Source organism: Periplaneta americana, chromosome 12 (genome assembly GCF_040183065.1).
Source record: "Periplaneta americana isolate PAMFEO1 chromosome 12, P.americana_PAMFEO1_priV1, whole genome shotgun sequence".
Classification (NCBI taxonomy): Eukaryota; Metazoa; Arthropoda; class Insecta; order Blattodea; family Blattidae; genus Periplaneta; species Periplaneta americana.
This window is the reverse complement of record NC_091128.1, coordinates 130,098,012-130,112,406: the sequence shown is the minus strand read 5'-3', so window position 1 is coordinate 130,112,406 and position 14,395 is coordinate 130,098,012. Positions and strand designations below refer to the sequence as shown.

At 37.3% G+C, this 14,395-nt stretch overlaps 1 non-coding gene across 1 annotated transcript; it reads left to right on the top strand.

Annotated features, from left to right (window-relative positions):
- The first annotated feature begins 9,998 nt into the window (after nt 1–9,998).
- Nucleotides 9,999–10,070, top strand: TRNAS-GCU (transfer RNA serine (anticodon GCU)). The gene has a single exon. It is a non-coding gene; the product is annotated as a tRNA-Ser (tRNA).
- The last annotated feature ends 4,325 nt before the right edge of the window (nt 10,071–14,395 follow it).

Below are 14,395 nucleotides of genomic sequence, written 5' to 3'. Positions count from 1 at the left end.
TATGTTATGCTCGAAAATCCTATTAGGCATTAATAAATTTAATATACAACGACATTACTCCTTATGTCATAAAGAACATGCTGAATTAGAAGGTAAGACAAATTAAATGTTATTTTTCGTACTATTCCGAAGAAAATTTATTTATGATCTTAACATTTGCATAGTATACTAAATACGACATTATACCTTAAACATGCTGCATTAAAAGGTAGCCTACGAGGAATTAAATGTTGTTTGTACGTATTATTTCCAAAAGAAATTTATAAAAAAATATCAAATGTGCATAGAAAACGAAATATGATTTCCAGAAATTATTTTAGGTCGAGAACGTGGAAACCTATTAAGTAATCTTGGTAAATGCCAGAATATTCAAGAAAATAAACGTAGACAACGTGATGGAATATTATTGGCTAATTACGCAATTTCTCGCCTGTGATTTAAATCGATTCAATAATGGAGAAATAGTAAAGAGGTTTATGATTAAAGCTGCCGAATTAATTTGCCAAATTGAATAAAAGTTTTCGAGTCTCTCACGTTAACCAAGCGCTTTCCTAATACTTCGCCACTGACCGCCTTAGCGATTACGATAAGGTGACGCAGGTCACAGCAGTTTATATTTCCCATCCTACTCTGCAGTCTCCTCTCCTAGTAAACAAACTATTACAAATCGAGTGCCTCACGTAACCGAGAATTGTGCCCATGTATGATTTATTATGAGAATAGAACATATTCTCATCAATGAAAAGCTAATATTCAACACTATAACATCTGTAGGTGACTGGAACATGTGAATGATCATGAAAAATCTAGAAGAGGAGAAGAAAACAACTCTCACGCGCCTGAAGATTGCTCCAAACAGCGTCACTCCTCAAACTAATGGAAAACATCTCAGAGAAGTTCTCAGGAAACAATCATTCCAGTCATGGTGCCAGCTCCCACATTAAGGAAAAGGTGTTTGTACATATGAAGAATGCCCCAAATACAACTCCTGGATCTCCTCTAAAAACTGTCTTTCGTCCTCGGAATACATCAATGCCATCAAGATGTCTTGCAAAGTCACCGCAGTGAGATCTGTCCCTGGCAGAACCTTCAGTATTACCCGCTGTCGCCATCCCGGCTGCAGCGAGACTGAAACACTTGGCCACGTACTGGTGTTCTGTAAGAAGGGAGAGCTACTGCGTAACAACAGACACCATCATGCCCGTACATCAATTGCCAACCTGCTAAGAAACAGAGGATGGGAAGTACATGAGGAGATTCATTGTGTGTCTGAAGATGATTCTCATAGAAGTGTGAATATAATTGCCATCAATAGAAGAACCCAGAAAGCGATGGTCGTAGACCCTACGATTTGCTTTGAACGAGACACGAATCAGGCACTGCAGATAAATGATGACAAGCGAGCTACATATGTACCTTGTCTTCCAGTGAAAAATATGGCATTTCGCTTTACAACTGGGATGTTACAGGCTTACTATTTGGAGCGAGGAGTTGTTTACCAAAATTTACATGTAATATCCTTAAATCCTTTAAAATTCCCATTTATGAGGTTCAGAAGATTGTATTGAAAATTCTGAAGGCCTCTTTTCAAATTCTATACTATCATTTATATGTTAACACATACATTTTTGTTTTAATGTATGTACAAATCGAATAATTATTTCACTTGTTTCATTTCCTTTTATCTTTTTAAGTTTGTTAATTCCGGATTCCAGTGGTCAATCTCACTTGAGGATGGATGATTTTAAATAAATCTCAGTAGTTTGTTAATGTTAATAAAATTAAATATGTAACTATTGTGTGGCGTTAAGTTGTTCACATTTCTGTAATTTTAGGACTATTATAGATTTACTAATTTGTCCTACAGAATAATATCTGTAATATTGACAATTAATATTTGAGGAGAAAAATTCGCTCCGGCGCCGGAGATCGAACCCGTGTCCTTGGTTCTACGTACCAAGCGCTCTGATCACTGAGCTACGCCGAATTCAATCCACAGCACCGGACCGAATCCTCCTCCTTTCACTATTTCCCTTTGTAGCCTGACTCCAAGTTAGGCATATATGTTGACGTATATGTCCAATGTCAACTGCCATTATATTAGGAGCGCACTCAGCTGATCCCCGGCGCCGGAACGAATTTTTCTCCTCAAATATTAATTGTCAATATTACAGATATTATTCTATAGGACAAATTAATAAATCTATAATATTCTCATAGCTGCAGTGCATATGTCTGTACAGATTACTGTGCACTTAACTGCGGAATCCCGGCCAAACAAGTCACTCAGCTGAGTGCACTCCTAGTATAATGGCAGTTGACATTGAATATATACGTCAACATATATGCCTAACTTGGAGTCAGGCCACAAAGGAAAATAGTGAAAGGAGGAGGATTCGGTCCGGTGCTGTGGATTGAATTCGGCGTAGCTCAGTGGTCAGAGCGCTTGGTACGTAGAAACAAGGACCCGAGTTCAATCCCCGGCGCCGGAGCGAATTTTTCTCCTCAAATATTAATTTTAGGACTAGCTTATTGCTCGTCCTGAAAATCCATTTTACACACAATTTACATAAATATGCCTAACTATATGCCGAAGAAGAGACTATAGGAAAATGGAGAGTAAAATAAACAAAAGATGAAATAAAAGATGAAAATCAGAGAGGCACAGAAGACGCAGGAAAAGAAGATAATTCAGTTAAATAAATAAAGAAATGAATAAAATAGAGAGAAGTAACATTAAAAACGAGGGATAAAACCAAATAGAGAACGGAGAGGTGAAGAAATAAATAAAGAAAAATGAAATTAATTGGAATGAAATGAAAAATAGAAAGAAAGAGGAAATGTTGCAGATATTGAATAAGATACAGGAAATGACAAAAATGGTGATGAAAAAGGAGATAAAATGAATATGAATTTAATGAAGAGGAAGACGATTAGAAAGAGAAAAGAAGAGGAAAGAAAATGAATAAAAACAAGGATGAAACGAGAAAACCAAAAAGTAAGGAAAAGAACATAAAGAAGAAAATTACGTTCTTAGCTAGAAACTTCTAAAATTGATGTATCTGTGATTTGAAATTTATAGCTCTCTCATGTCGGATCGCGTAGGGAAATATTTCTTTGAAAATCTGAAGGCACTGCAGTGAAGTTCAGTAATGCTCTAAATAAAATTCCGCCTTGAAATTGTCAGAAGTAGTCCTGTCTTGTGCTGGTTTCGACCTCCTGACTCACGACACTCTTGGGACTGCGCCCCCTCACTTACGTTGGATGCTCGACATCCCGAAGGAATTGCCGAATTGCTGTCTCGCTCTCCGTAACTTCAGTTCGTGACCATTACAACGCCTGCAGACTCGTCTTCGATTACACACTTCCTCGCGCTGTGCGATGGGTTGCCTACACGTATGGCGTTTTGATATTTACTACAATTCGCTTTCTTTCGTTTCCATGTAGCACGATTTAAGAGTACATGGTTCAGCAATTTCTTGCTAACTTACGTTTCTTTCTTTACTTATTTTTTTGTGTTTCATTCTTTTTTCAGACCTAATGGAAAGTGTAAAATATAGAGGAACTTTAAGAATAGACTAGTCACAAAATTTCATAATTGAACGGACGGAATAAGCGCGTTCACAATTTATGAACATGGGTTATACGCATGATATGGTTTTTATTATTTGCTTTGGAAGTAAGTGAAAACCTATTACATTTATTCATAACCCATGTTTCTAATTTTATTACGTTATATTCTCTTATAAATCCGGATGGTGATAGAATTTTTCTCGTTGCTAAAACTCTCCTAAGTCCCATAACGGCACCGAAGTTCACTCAGCCTCCTGTTATATTGAACAGGCCACCGGCCGCTTTCCTGTCGATCCAGAATTGCGTTCGGGCATGGGTTCGATTACCGCTTGGACTGATTACCTGGTTGGGCTTTTTCCGAGGTTTTCCCAAATTGTAAGGTGAATGTCACGTAATATATGGCAAATCCTCGGCCTCACCTTGCCAAATATCATCTCGATATCACCAATATCATCGACGCTAAATAATCTAGTAATTGATTAGTTGATACAGGATCGTTAAATAACCAACTGGAAAAAAAAAAGATTGAACATCGGGTCTTTCCCGAGGGCAAAATGTCAGTCGTAGCGTGGTGCCGAGCACACTACCTCAGTCTAGTATCAAGGTCACGAAAGCATTGAGCTCTATCTCCAGACTCCTTATGCGCCTTCATAGTGTATGAAGGACACTTTTACCTTTATTTTTTTTAAAGGTTCTCATATTTCTGTCTATATTTGTCCTAAAGTCTTTCTTGAGCGACATCTGTCACCTCAGAAACACATGATAGTACTGACCGGGCAGTTTAAAAGTCCCGCAATATTGCTCGGCCAGTCGACGCCCAGTCTCTATGCAATCGCTGGTATTTTCCCCCACGAAATTGCGGCGCTCTTCCCGCCTGCAGTCAGTCGTGAGTGAGAGTTTATCGGAATAGGACAGTTGTGTTGTGCAGTTTTGAGTGAGATTTTATTGGAGAGTACAGCAGTATTTTGCAATGGTGAGATATTCACTGTGTTATCGTATATTCATCTTAAAGACGTTCACAAAGTACAGAAAGTTGTGTGGCAGAACAAGACAAGAATTTAGACTTTCCCGGCAACTCAGTTCCAGTATGTAAAGCAATATTAAAGTTAGTGGATAACGTTAATAAAACTAGTTCTGTGACCGATATCCGAGATTTCTGGACTGGATCTGATATCAACGGAATTTGAATTCGGATCCGCGATCGTCGTAACTGGAGTCCTAGGTTTGGTTACTTTGAATACAAGTTAGGTGTACATCGATCATACTAGCTTCGTACGAAGAGCAAGTTGCAAGTCAACTGTTCACGCCTCAGTGAACCAAGCAATCTTCCCTCATGCACTAGTGCTGTGTGTCTACATTATGTTTATTCCCGTACCTATGTTTGTAAGTCGGTGAATAACAGGAATACCACTTGAATTTAATAATAACAATAACGAAGTATATAGTTAAAGGCACTTACATGCAGTAAAATATAATTTTACTAGGGACAGACGAAACTTAAAAAAAAAAAAAAAAAAAAACTGGAGTCAGCCCCTTTATTTTCAGGAGTCACCACATTTCGGCAATAACAAAAGAGTTCGAGCTAAGATAAAAAAAATTACTTAAATATATTAAACAATATGAATTATCTATTCAAAGCAAACACGCTTTCAGAGACCCTCTGAAGCTATATAGGACAGAATCTTGAGATGCGTAACGAATATAACGATATTAATTTAAAAAGCACATTCGAATTTCTTCCTACAACCACTTTTGTTAATATTATATATTAGTCTTAGTGACATAAAAGAAATCAAAGTCTTAAAAATTTTTGAACTGAATAAACAATTTAGGCGCTACATACAATTTTTAGTCGCCATGGGTACCTGGCTCCCGGAATTTGTCTACGCCTGATTTTTACAATAAGTAAAACGCATCTAGATAGTTTTTAGTAAGGTTTGGAATTAGCAAATTAAAAAATATAAATATCAGCACAAACTTAAAATAAAACACATCATGAGTGCGTTCTATACGAATCTCTACACATTACAGTAATTGGCTGTAAACATTTTAAGTGTTTCAAATGAACAATTTTTCCGTTCTTTCTGATAAATACACGTTCTTATTTCTTAATGACGTGCTCGCTACCAAATTCTTCTATTGTAGCACTCATTTACAACCGCCTAGCTTTGTTTTGTTTTCGTATGTTCACTGAACAGCATACCTGAACTAAGTAAAGATGGATGACGCCAAGCTATCCCTACTCCATACTTATCTACACTATTGCGGGTTGCTTGGAGTCTTTAGGTAACAAAACGCAGGACTCTAGTCATAACCAAGCACTCCTCCAACTCATCTTCCAACAAGGATAGCCATTTGTGACGGTCACAATAAGTGAACTGCTCTTCTTGGACCGTTTTCATCAAACCACGAAAATGGATCCAACGTCATGATTTTTTACTTCACTAGCAACTGAAGAAGTCTAAGTCAGACCTGAGTAATCCACTATTTCTTTCTCCCTCATTTACAAAAAGAAGAGCTTCCACACCGCAAGGTAAAAGAGGACAAACTACACTCATACGCCTCGAATCTTATCCCACGTTCTCTTTGCCTGTGCGGTATAGACATTTGAATATGAGACCTGGGGGCTGTGTGAACGGGCTTTCTTGTTCAGAAGTTGAGTACGTCTTTTTGTCACACCAGATTTATTGCAGTGTGACTGACACGGGGACAATTATCGACACAGAAAGAGATGCGAATAGAATCTGCTTGATTTATTGTAGCTTAACGGAAGATAAAGCCTTAAGGCTAAAATGTATGATACATGCTGTTATTGTATTCCACTCCTCTTTCCCAAAAAGTATAAGTAAAATCCGCCTTTCTGACAAGCTATAAATATTGAGAGCTGCAACTGAAAAGGACTACTCAACGTCACATAGTCGTGGAAGTTTAATATTTATGCTTCTACGGATAAATTTTACAGGACGTTACCATTTCTCGTGGATGCGATATGCCAGGAGAACCTGTTTTAGCTATAGTAATCCTGCTGTTAGGCACAGAAATTTCTCATAATTTGGGACAGAACTGGTGCGTCAAATAACGAAGTTGTTATGACAAAATGATTGATTTATTAATTGAATCTGTAACAGTGAATGGAGGTTCTAGTCATTTAATGGCCACTATGTTTGCCATTAAATTCTACGTTCATGAATTAAAACGGAAACAAAGTGGTTTCAATGATTTGTGGAGTCGGATAATGGTGTTCATTATCACGTTCACTTTTAAGTCATATATTAATGATATATTCCAATACTGGAAAACAGACTTAAGTAAATGTTCTATTATTAACAATCCTTAGAATACAGGATTTTATATACGTACGCATATTAAACCTTTAATAATTTCAACATACCAATGAACCAACAAGACTACTGGGTGTTCATTTCAAAGTGTGTCATGACGTCACTGTTGTGAGTCAGCGATGTGAAGCGAGTTTCAGCTTTTATATCAGAGAAGTTGCCTATTAATCAAGGCGTTCAATCTGAACTTGAGAACGTGTACGGTATAACTTGAACGTCGTAGCAACAGATGGCGGTCTGAACGGTCTGTGTGCTACCATAACCTCTTTCAAACTGTGTTTTGCGTGTGCAAGTCGTACGCAGGGTATTTGTTATCTTCGGCTGCGTCCGGCAACATTCCACAATACAAATCAAATGGTCCGTGTCTATGTTGATCGTCGAAGTTAATGTCAACAAATACGTAAGTAATCGTCTTAACCCTCTCCCCATATCCCGACAGTAAGAAAAAAAACTCACCTCAGTACGTGTTTCCAAACAGTTCACATTCCTGCCACTACAGGTGTTACCGTACGTATCGGTAAGTACTCTTCAGAATGAACGCCGTACTTGCTAGGCAACTTCTCTAGCACATAAGTAATACGCCTCCGTGGAAGTGTAGGAAGATTGAATTCTCTAGGCTCAACGACTAGCCACATGACGGCATACAGCGAGCCATGACATACTTTGAACTGAACACGCAGTATAATACATACATAGCAAAAGAGAATGGATACAACCCGAATACAATAAACATCATAAGAAAAACTAAACACAACCACAAGAAAAAAAAAACAAACAAACACAAACACATTAATATACCAAAATAAAAACACATACAAGATTGCATCGTCTTTCAAGGAATTAAAATACAACTTTGCATACAGAACACAAAACACACCACAAAAACATCTCAACACACAGACAAGACACACAAACACAAATACAATCTAACAGAGGTATACAAACTAACATACAATAGTTATAATACTTATAATGATTTACTGTTTAAAGGGAAAGCTTGAAGTTCCAATTAATGTGATATGTGCTTTTTTATTACTTTTCTTCTATTATTTAATAAAAGTCTTAAAATTATGTGGAATGCGTGAAACGTTTAAATGGGCACCTATTTCGAAAAAAAAATATATCTTACTATTTGTGCAACATAATGCGCGCGTCTCGCTCCCCGGCTTATGTACCATGCTACAGTCAGCTTGTGTAATCGGTCCCCATCATTACAAGCCTACTTATAAGATTTCAACTGGGTCTTTTAAGTATTCTATTTTCGATTTGATGGAAATATTTTCATTTTGATGTAAATAATATACTATAATTAAGAAAGGAACTGATGTAAAAGTGCTAATCTTCTACCTGGCTATGTTTTCTAAGAAGAAACCAAAAGCTACTGCAGGTACGGGAAACTAAGAAATAGTTAATCCTGTGGGAACAATTAGGGTAATGGGACGTTGGCGTGCTCTCCGCTCAGAACAGGCAGCTCTATTAAATAATTAATAGTTGGCTTCAGACTGCACTCTGTGAACTATTCAATTACATTCGAAGCATTGTTTAATGAATGCAGAACGTTATACAAGAGTAAGTTCGGTTAAGATTTACTTCAAGCGTGATAATCGAATACCACCACCCAACCTTATTTTTTCACCCCTTCGCCTTTATTATAGCGAAACTTTCTTCTATCATATTTCCATTTTCTGGGAATAAAACAATTAGACCTTAGGAAAAAAAATCCATTTACTTTTCCATTCTCATAATGCATAGTATGAAGAATCTATTGTGCTGCTCAAACATTTACTTCCAGATATTTATGAAAATACATTACTACTGCTACGTCAATTTCCTGACTTTTTCTCAGGCCGAAAATTTCCACGATGATTGCAGTGGAAAATATGTTTTAACAATGCGCTGTAACTTAATAGATTTTCCATTTTGAATCTAATACATCTAACACCCCATACAACACAAACATGCTGCATTCAGGACAATGGTACACAGATTACTCAACATACCCATGAGCCAACAACACTACAATGAAGAAGTGAACACAATCAAATACATAGCACAAGAAAATGGTTACAATCCAAACATAATAGACAACATCATAAGGGAGACAAAACAAAAACTCAACAAACCCAAAAACACACAAAACAACACAAACACAAGAACACAAGAAATACGTCACACTAACACACGAAAACAAAAACACACATAAGATCGCATCCTCATTCAGAAAACAGAAATACAACATAGCATACAGAACAGAAAACACACTACAAAGACATCTCAACACACAAACAACACAAACAAATAAATACAACCACACAAGCGTATACAAACTCACATGCAATAGTTGCGACAGTTTCTGCCGAACACATAACTAATGCCAACCACACATACAATAAGACAAATACAAACATGGAAATCCTCACATACAACTCAAAAACCAAAAACTCAACACACTAGAACAATTTGAAATATACAGACACACTAAAACACACCCCAATCAAATTCTCAACACACAGATCAATTTCAGAACACACACTATTTGACTCAACTCTTCATCACACGAACGCATCCACACAACAGGCAGCGAAGTTGAGATGACACCGAGATACAGAAGGCTCTGAGGATGGTGTCAAGTAGCACCGAAACAGCTGTAAGCCGCACATGCTTACGTAATTAACACGAGTAAGTTCGCCATTTAATCAATTATTAATAGATTTGTTCCAGCACGGTTCAGAATCGATTCTGAACTGCCTGCTCATGCGCAGTAGCTCATTGTGCGTTCCAACAAGATGGACCGTGGCCGTGTATCGTTCCTGGATAGCTCAGTGGTAGAGCGTTGGCGCGCTTAGCCTAAGGTTCTGGGTTCGATACCCAGTTCCGGAACAATTTTTCTCTTTAATATTATTCAAATCAGCTTTACAGGAAGCTAAACCATATAGGCCTAATAAACGCGCATGTGCGTTATAATATGAAACCACAATTTAAAGTCATACAGTATAGTATGCATTCTATGTTGGGTCTTTGACGGTTGTCAACCCACTTGAGGTACGAGGATATAAAGGGTAGAATTGGACCGCGGTCATGTACCGTTCCTGGATAGCTCAGTGGTAGAGCGTTGGCGTGCTTAGCCAAAGGTCCCGGGTTCGATACCCGGTCCCAGAACAATTTTTCTCTCGAAATTATTCAAATCAACTTTACAGGGAGTTATATCTGAAAGCCCGATTTGCATAATACACGTCACTGTTCGTTAACAACAAACCACAATTTAAGTCACACAGAGTTAGTGTACACTCAATGTTGGTTGCTTGACGGTTGTCAGCCCACTTTGAGGTCTATGGATATAGAGGGAAAAATTGGATCGGTGTCTAGTAGAGTTCCCGGGTAGCTCAGTTGGTACGTTTAACCAAAGGTCCCGGGTTCGATACCCAGCCCCGGAACAATTTTTCCCTCGAAATGATTCAATTTTTCCCTTTAATATTATCCAAGATTAGATCTGTTTCCGAACCGATTCTGAACTCCCAGTTACCTGTTCCAACGTGCTTTAGAACTCGTTCGGAACGAGTGAAATTGGTTCTCGATTAAGAGTAGGAACTGGAAATTCTGAACTATTGACGTATGCGCAGTTATGGTTATATGCTTCGAGACTAGAAAGTTTAAAATAAAAAAAATAGTCAATCATGTGTGATTTGGAAGGTGATAGTGATATATTTTATGACGAATTAAGTTCCGAAGATGAATATAATTTTAAAATTAGAAGAAACGTTCGAACAACGTTATTTGTTATTTGAATTAACTTGTTATGTATTATATTTTATAACTCAACTGATGAATAATCGTTTGTGTTGTAAATTTAATAATCTGATTGGCTATGTACTCTATATAGTTTTAGTAGAGCCATCGATGTAGCTCAGTCGGCAGACCCGCTGGACTGCTGATCCAGAGCTGCGCTCGGGCTTGGGTTGGATCCCCCGTTTCGTCCCATTGGTTTCTTCCGAGGTTTTCCCCAGCCGTGGGACTGATGCCGGATAGTCTATGGCGAGTCCTCAGCTTCACTTCATTTCACCCCCTTTGATCTGATTACCTGGTTGAGTTTTTTCCGAGGGTTTTCTCAACCATAAAGCAAATGCCAGGTAATCTTTTGGCGAATCCTCGGGCCTCATCTCATGTCACTATATCTCGCCAAAATATTGTAAAAATTGTAAGAAATTGTATAAATCGTAATTGTAATTGTAATCTTGTACAATTTTGACTTGTTCCACATCTTAAAGCTTAATAGCTAGTGTAAGATCTATGGAATATAATAAATGAAATGAAAAAAAAAAATGAAAATCCCGAACTAGTTCTGACACCGTACACAATTGCGCATGTGTCGAAAGAAATTCTATACTAGTTCGTGACGCGTTCTGGATTGCTTGTTAGAACAAACCTAATACATCCAACGAATTGGAATTACTTGCAGGTTCAACCATAACGATACAATTGTTCAACAACTGAACAATTTCCTACTCGGAAACTTAGCATTAGTAAAGCATAATGAACACGATAAAGCAGTCACAAATTAAAATTTATAGGAAATACATTAAGAACGTTACAAAGAGTATTAGGCTACATGCAGAAAATATGAAACTCTTTAAAAAATACTCAGCATATAATATCAGAATATCCAGCACTGGTTCAAATTGATTACAATTTTTACAGTTTTTCCCCAAGGGCAGCTCTTTCACTTCAAACCCAGCATTCTCCAATTTCCTCACTTCTTCATCTTCCTCTCAGTCTCTTCATACGACACATATCTTAATGTTGTCTGTCAACTGTTATCTTGTTCTAATTTGAAGCAAAATAATTCATAAAGAGTTTTAATAAAAAAGGTCTCAATATTATATTGTCAATAAAAGCCAAGCAAAATAAATAAAATGTCGTTAGAACGAAAACCAGTATAGCAAAAATATTCAGTATTACGAAATTATTTTCTGTTTCATGTCATTTTTCCCATATAATTTAATGTTAAAATATTTCGTTTTTTTTTTTTACTAAAATCAATTGGTAGAGCGCTGGTACGTTGAACCAGAGGTCGCGGAATCGATACCCGGCCCCAGAACAATTTTTCCCTTGAAATTATTCACAGGGAGCTTTACCTGAAAAATTAGACTTGCATAATATATTATAGGCCTACGTTACTGTAGGTACGCTAAGAAAAAACCACAATTCCAAGTCACACAGAGTTTGTGTGCACTCGACGTGGGTTTCCGCCGTCTTGTCAGCCCACTCGAGTTGTGTGGATATAAGTGGGAAAAATTGAGACGATGTCGGATGGAGTTCCTGGGTAGCTCAGTTGGTAGAGCGCTGGTACGTTCAACGAGAGGTCCCGGGATCGATACTCGGCCCCGGAACAATTTTTCCCTTGAAATTATTCAAGTCTGCTTCACAGGGAGCTTTACCTGTAAAACTAGACTTGAATAGTATTATTAATAATAAAATTAAAAACTTTCTGAGGATATAGAGTAAACATTGGTAATTTCGTGGCAGAGGTTATTACGTGATACTTTTTCTTTGCTCTTTCGTGAACTAACCAAGGGTGTTACGAGGTTCAAATTTCCTCCAAGGGATTGCATATGTTGTCCGGTTTCCAGAAACATACAGCTACGCTTTGTGTGACTATTGTAGCTGCTTCAGTGAGCTTTTATGTTTGGAGAGAGCAATTTTCCACAATTCTTCTACCTCTCACGAAATTATCAATGTAATATCACGAAATTACCAAAGTTATCACGAAATAACCAACCTTTTAGCTTGAGTTGTAAAAGTGGCTTTTGTCACTTGTTCAAAAACGTGTCCAATCTTTTATGTCTCCAGATTTGTACAGCAAATCATAGTCTTTTAGACGAAAAAATCGGAATAAGGATATATTTACACATTTACATTTTAAATTAATTTTCATGAAATTATCACGAAATTACCAATTTTTACCCTATTATGCATTTAATAAATATTATTGGTTAATAATAATAATATTTTAAAATATTTAAATACTTTTTCTTATAAAACAGAATATGCCGTCTGAAATAGGCTCAGCGTCATAGAAACTTTCTAAATAACCAGGATAACAAGCTTCTTGAAATGGAAGTGGAATTCTCCCAAGGTGCAGCTTTCGCTATCTTCAATTCCAAAGTACCATAACTCACGGAATTGAGCTGTCTAGCTCTTTATACGGAGAGAGATAACGTACCGAACCACACCCAAGGGTTTTGCATATTTCTTGTAATGTCGTTCGGAAAGGGGATTAGCCTACCGGTCTACTCTTTTGTCGATTATATAAAATGTAAGGAAGATATTTCTTACTACACAATTCTGCGTTAAATTAGATTTTATTTATGATATGACTAACCACATTCTATTTATTTATTAAAAAAATCAAGATTTCTTAATTATAGTTTCGGACAAAGGTTAGTGAAGGCCAGATAGGTCAATTGCTAGAGCAACTGCCTATAGACTGTGAGGTCTCGTGATCTATCTCGGGTGGTAACGCGAATTTTTTCGTTGCTAAACTTCCAAAATGGCTTCAGAACCCACTCAGCCTCATGTCAAAATGAATAAGGGTGACCCCTTGAGTAAAATGCGCGTGGTGCCAAGCATACCACTTCATTCTAGTGCCGAGATCATGAAGGTCCATCGCTGTAGAGCACGGCTAGCATGTCTCACCGTGAAACCAGAGGGCCCGGGTTCAAATCCTGGTTGGGGCAAGTTACCTGGTTAAGGTTTTTCCCAAGGTTTCCCCCCCTCCCAAAAAGAAGCAAAATTGAAGGGTTCAAAGCCATAGTGGGCCAAGCGCCATTTATTAAAAATGGAGAAAGCAAGGGTTAAATTTAAGTGAATACCATAGTTTAATGAAGATTGACATACTAGCAGAGATATTTTTACACAACATAGAACAAACATACATACTCAACAATGAACACAACAAATATGCAGACAACATAATGTACTGGCACAGATACGTAGACGACATACTCATACTATACAAAGGAAACAAAAGACAAATACACAAACTACATCAATACATAAACAAATTACACCCAAAACTCCAATACACACTGGAACTCGAAAACAGTAACTCCATAAATTTCCTAGACATCACCATAACAAAAGTTGACAACAAACACACCTTCAAAATATACAGAAAACTAACCACCACCACCACACACATACATACATAACACATCTAATCACCCCACACAACACAAACATGCTGCATTCAGATTACTCAGCATACCCATGAGCCAACAACACTACAATAAAGAAGTGAACACAATCAAATACTTAGCACAAGAAAATGGATACAACCCAAACATAATAGACAACATCATAAGAAAGACAAAACAAAAACTTAACAAACAAAAAACGCACAAAACACAACACAAACACAAGAACACAAGAAATACATCACACTAACATACGAAAAAAAAACACACATAAGATCGCATCTTCATTCA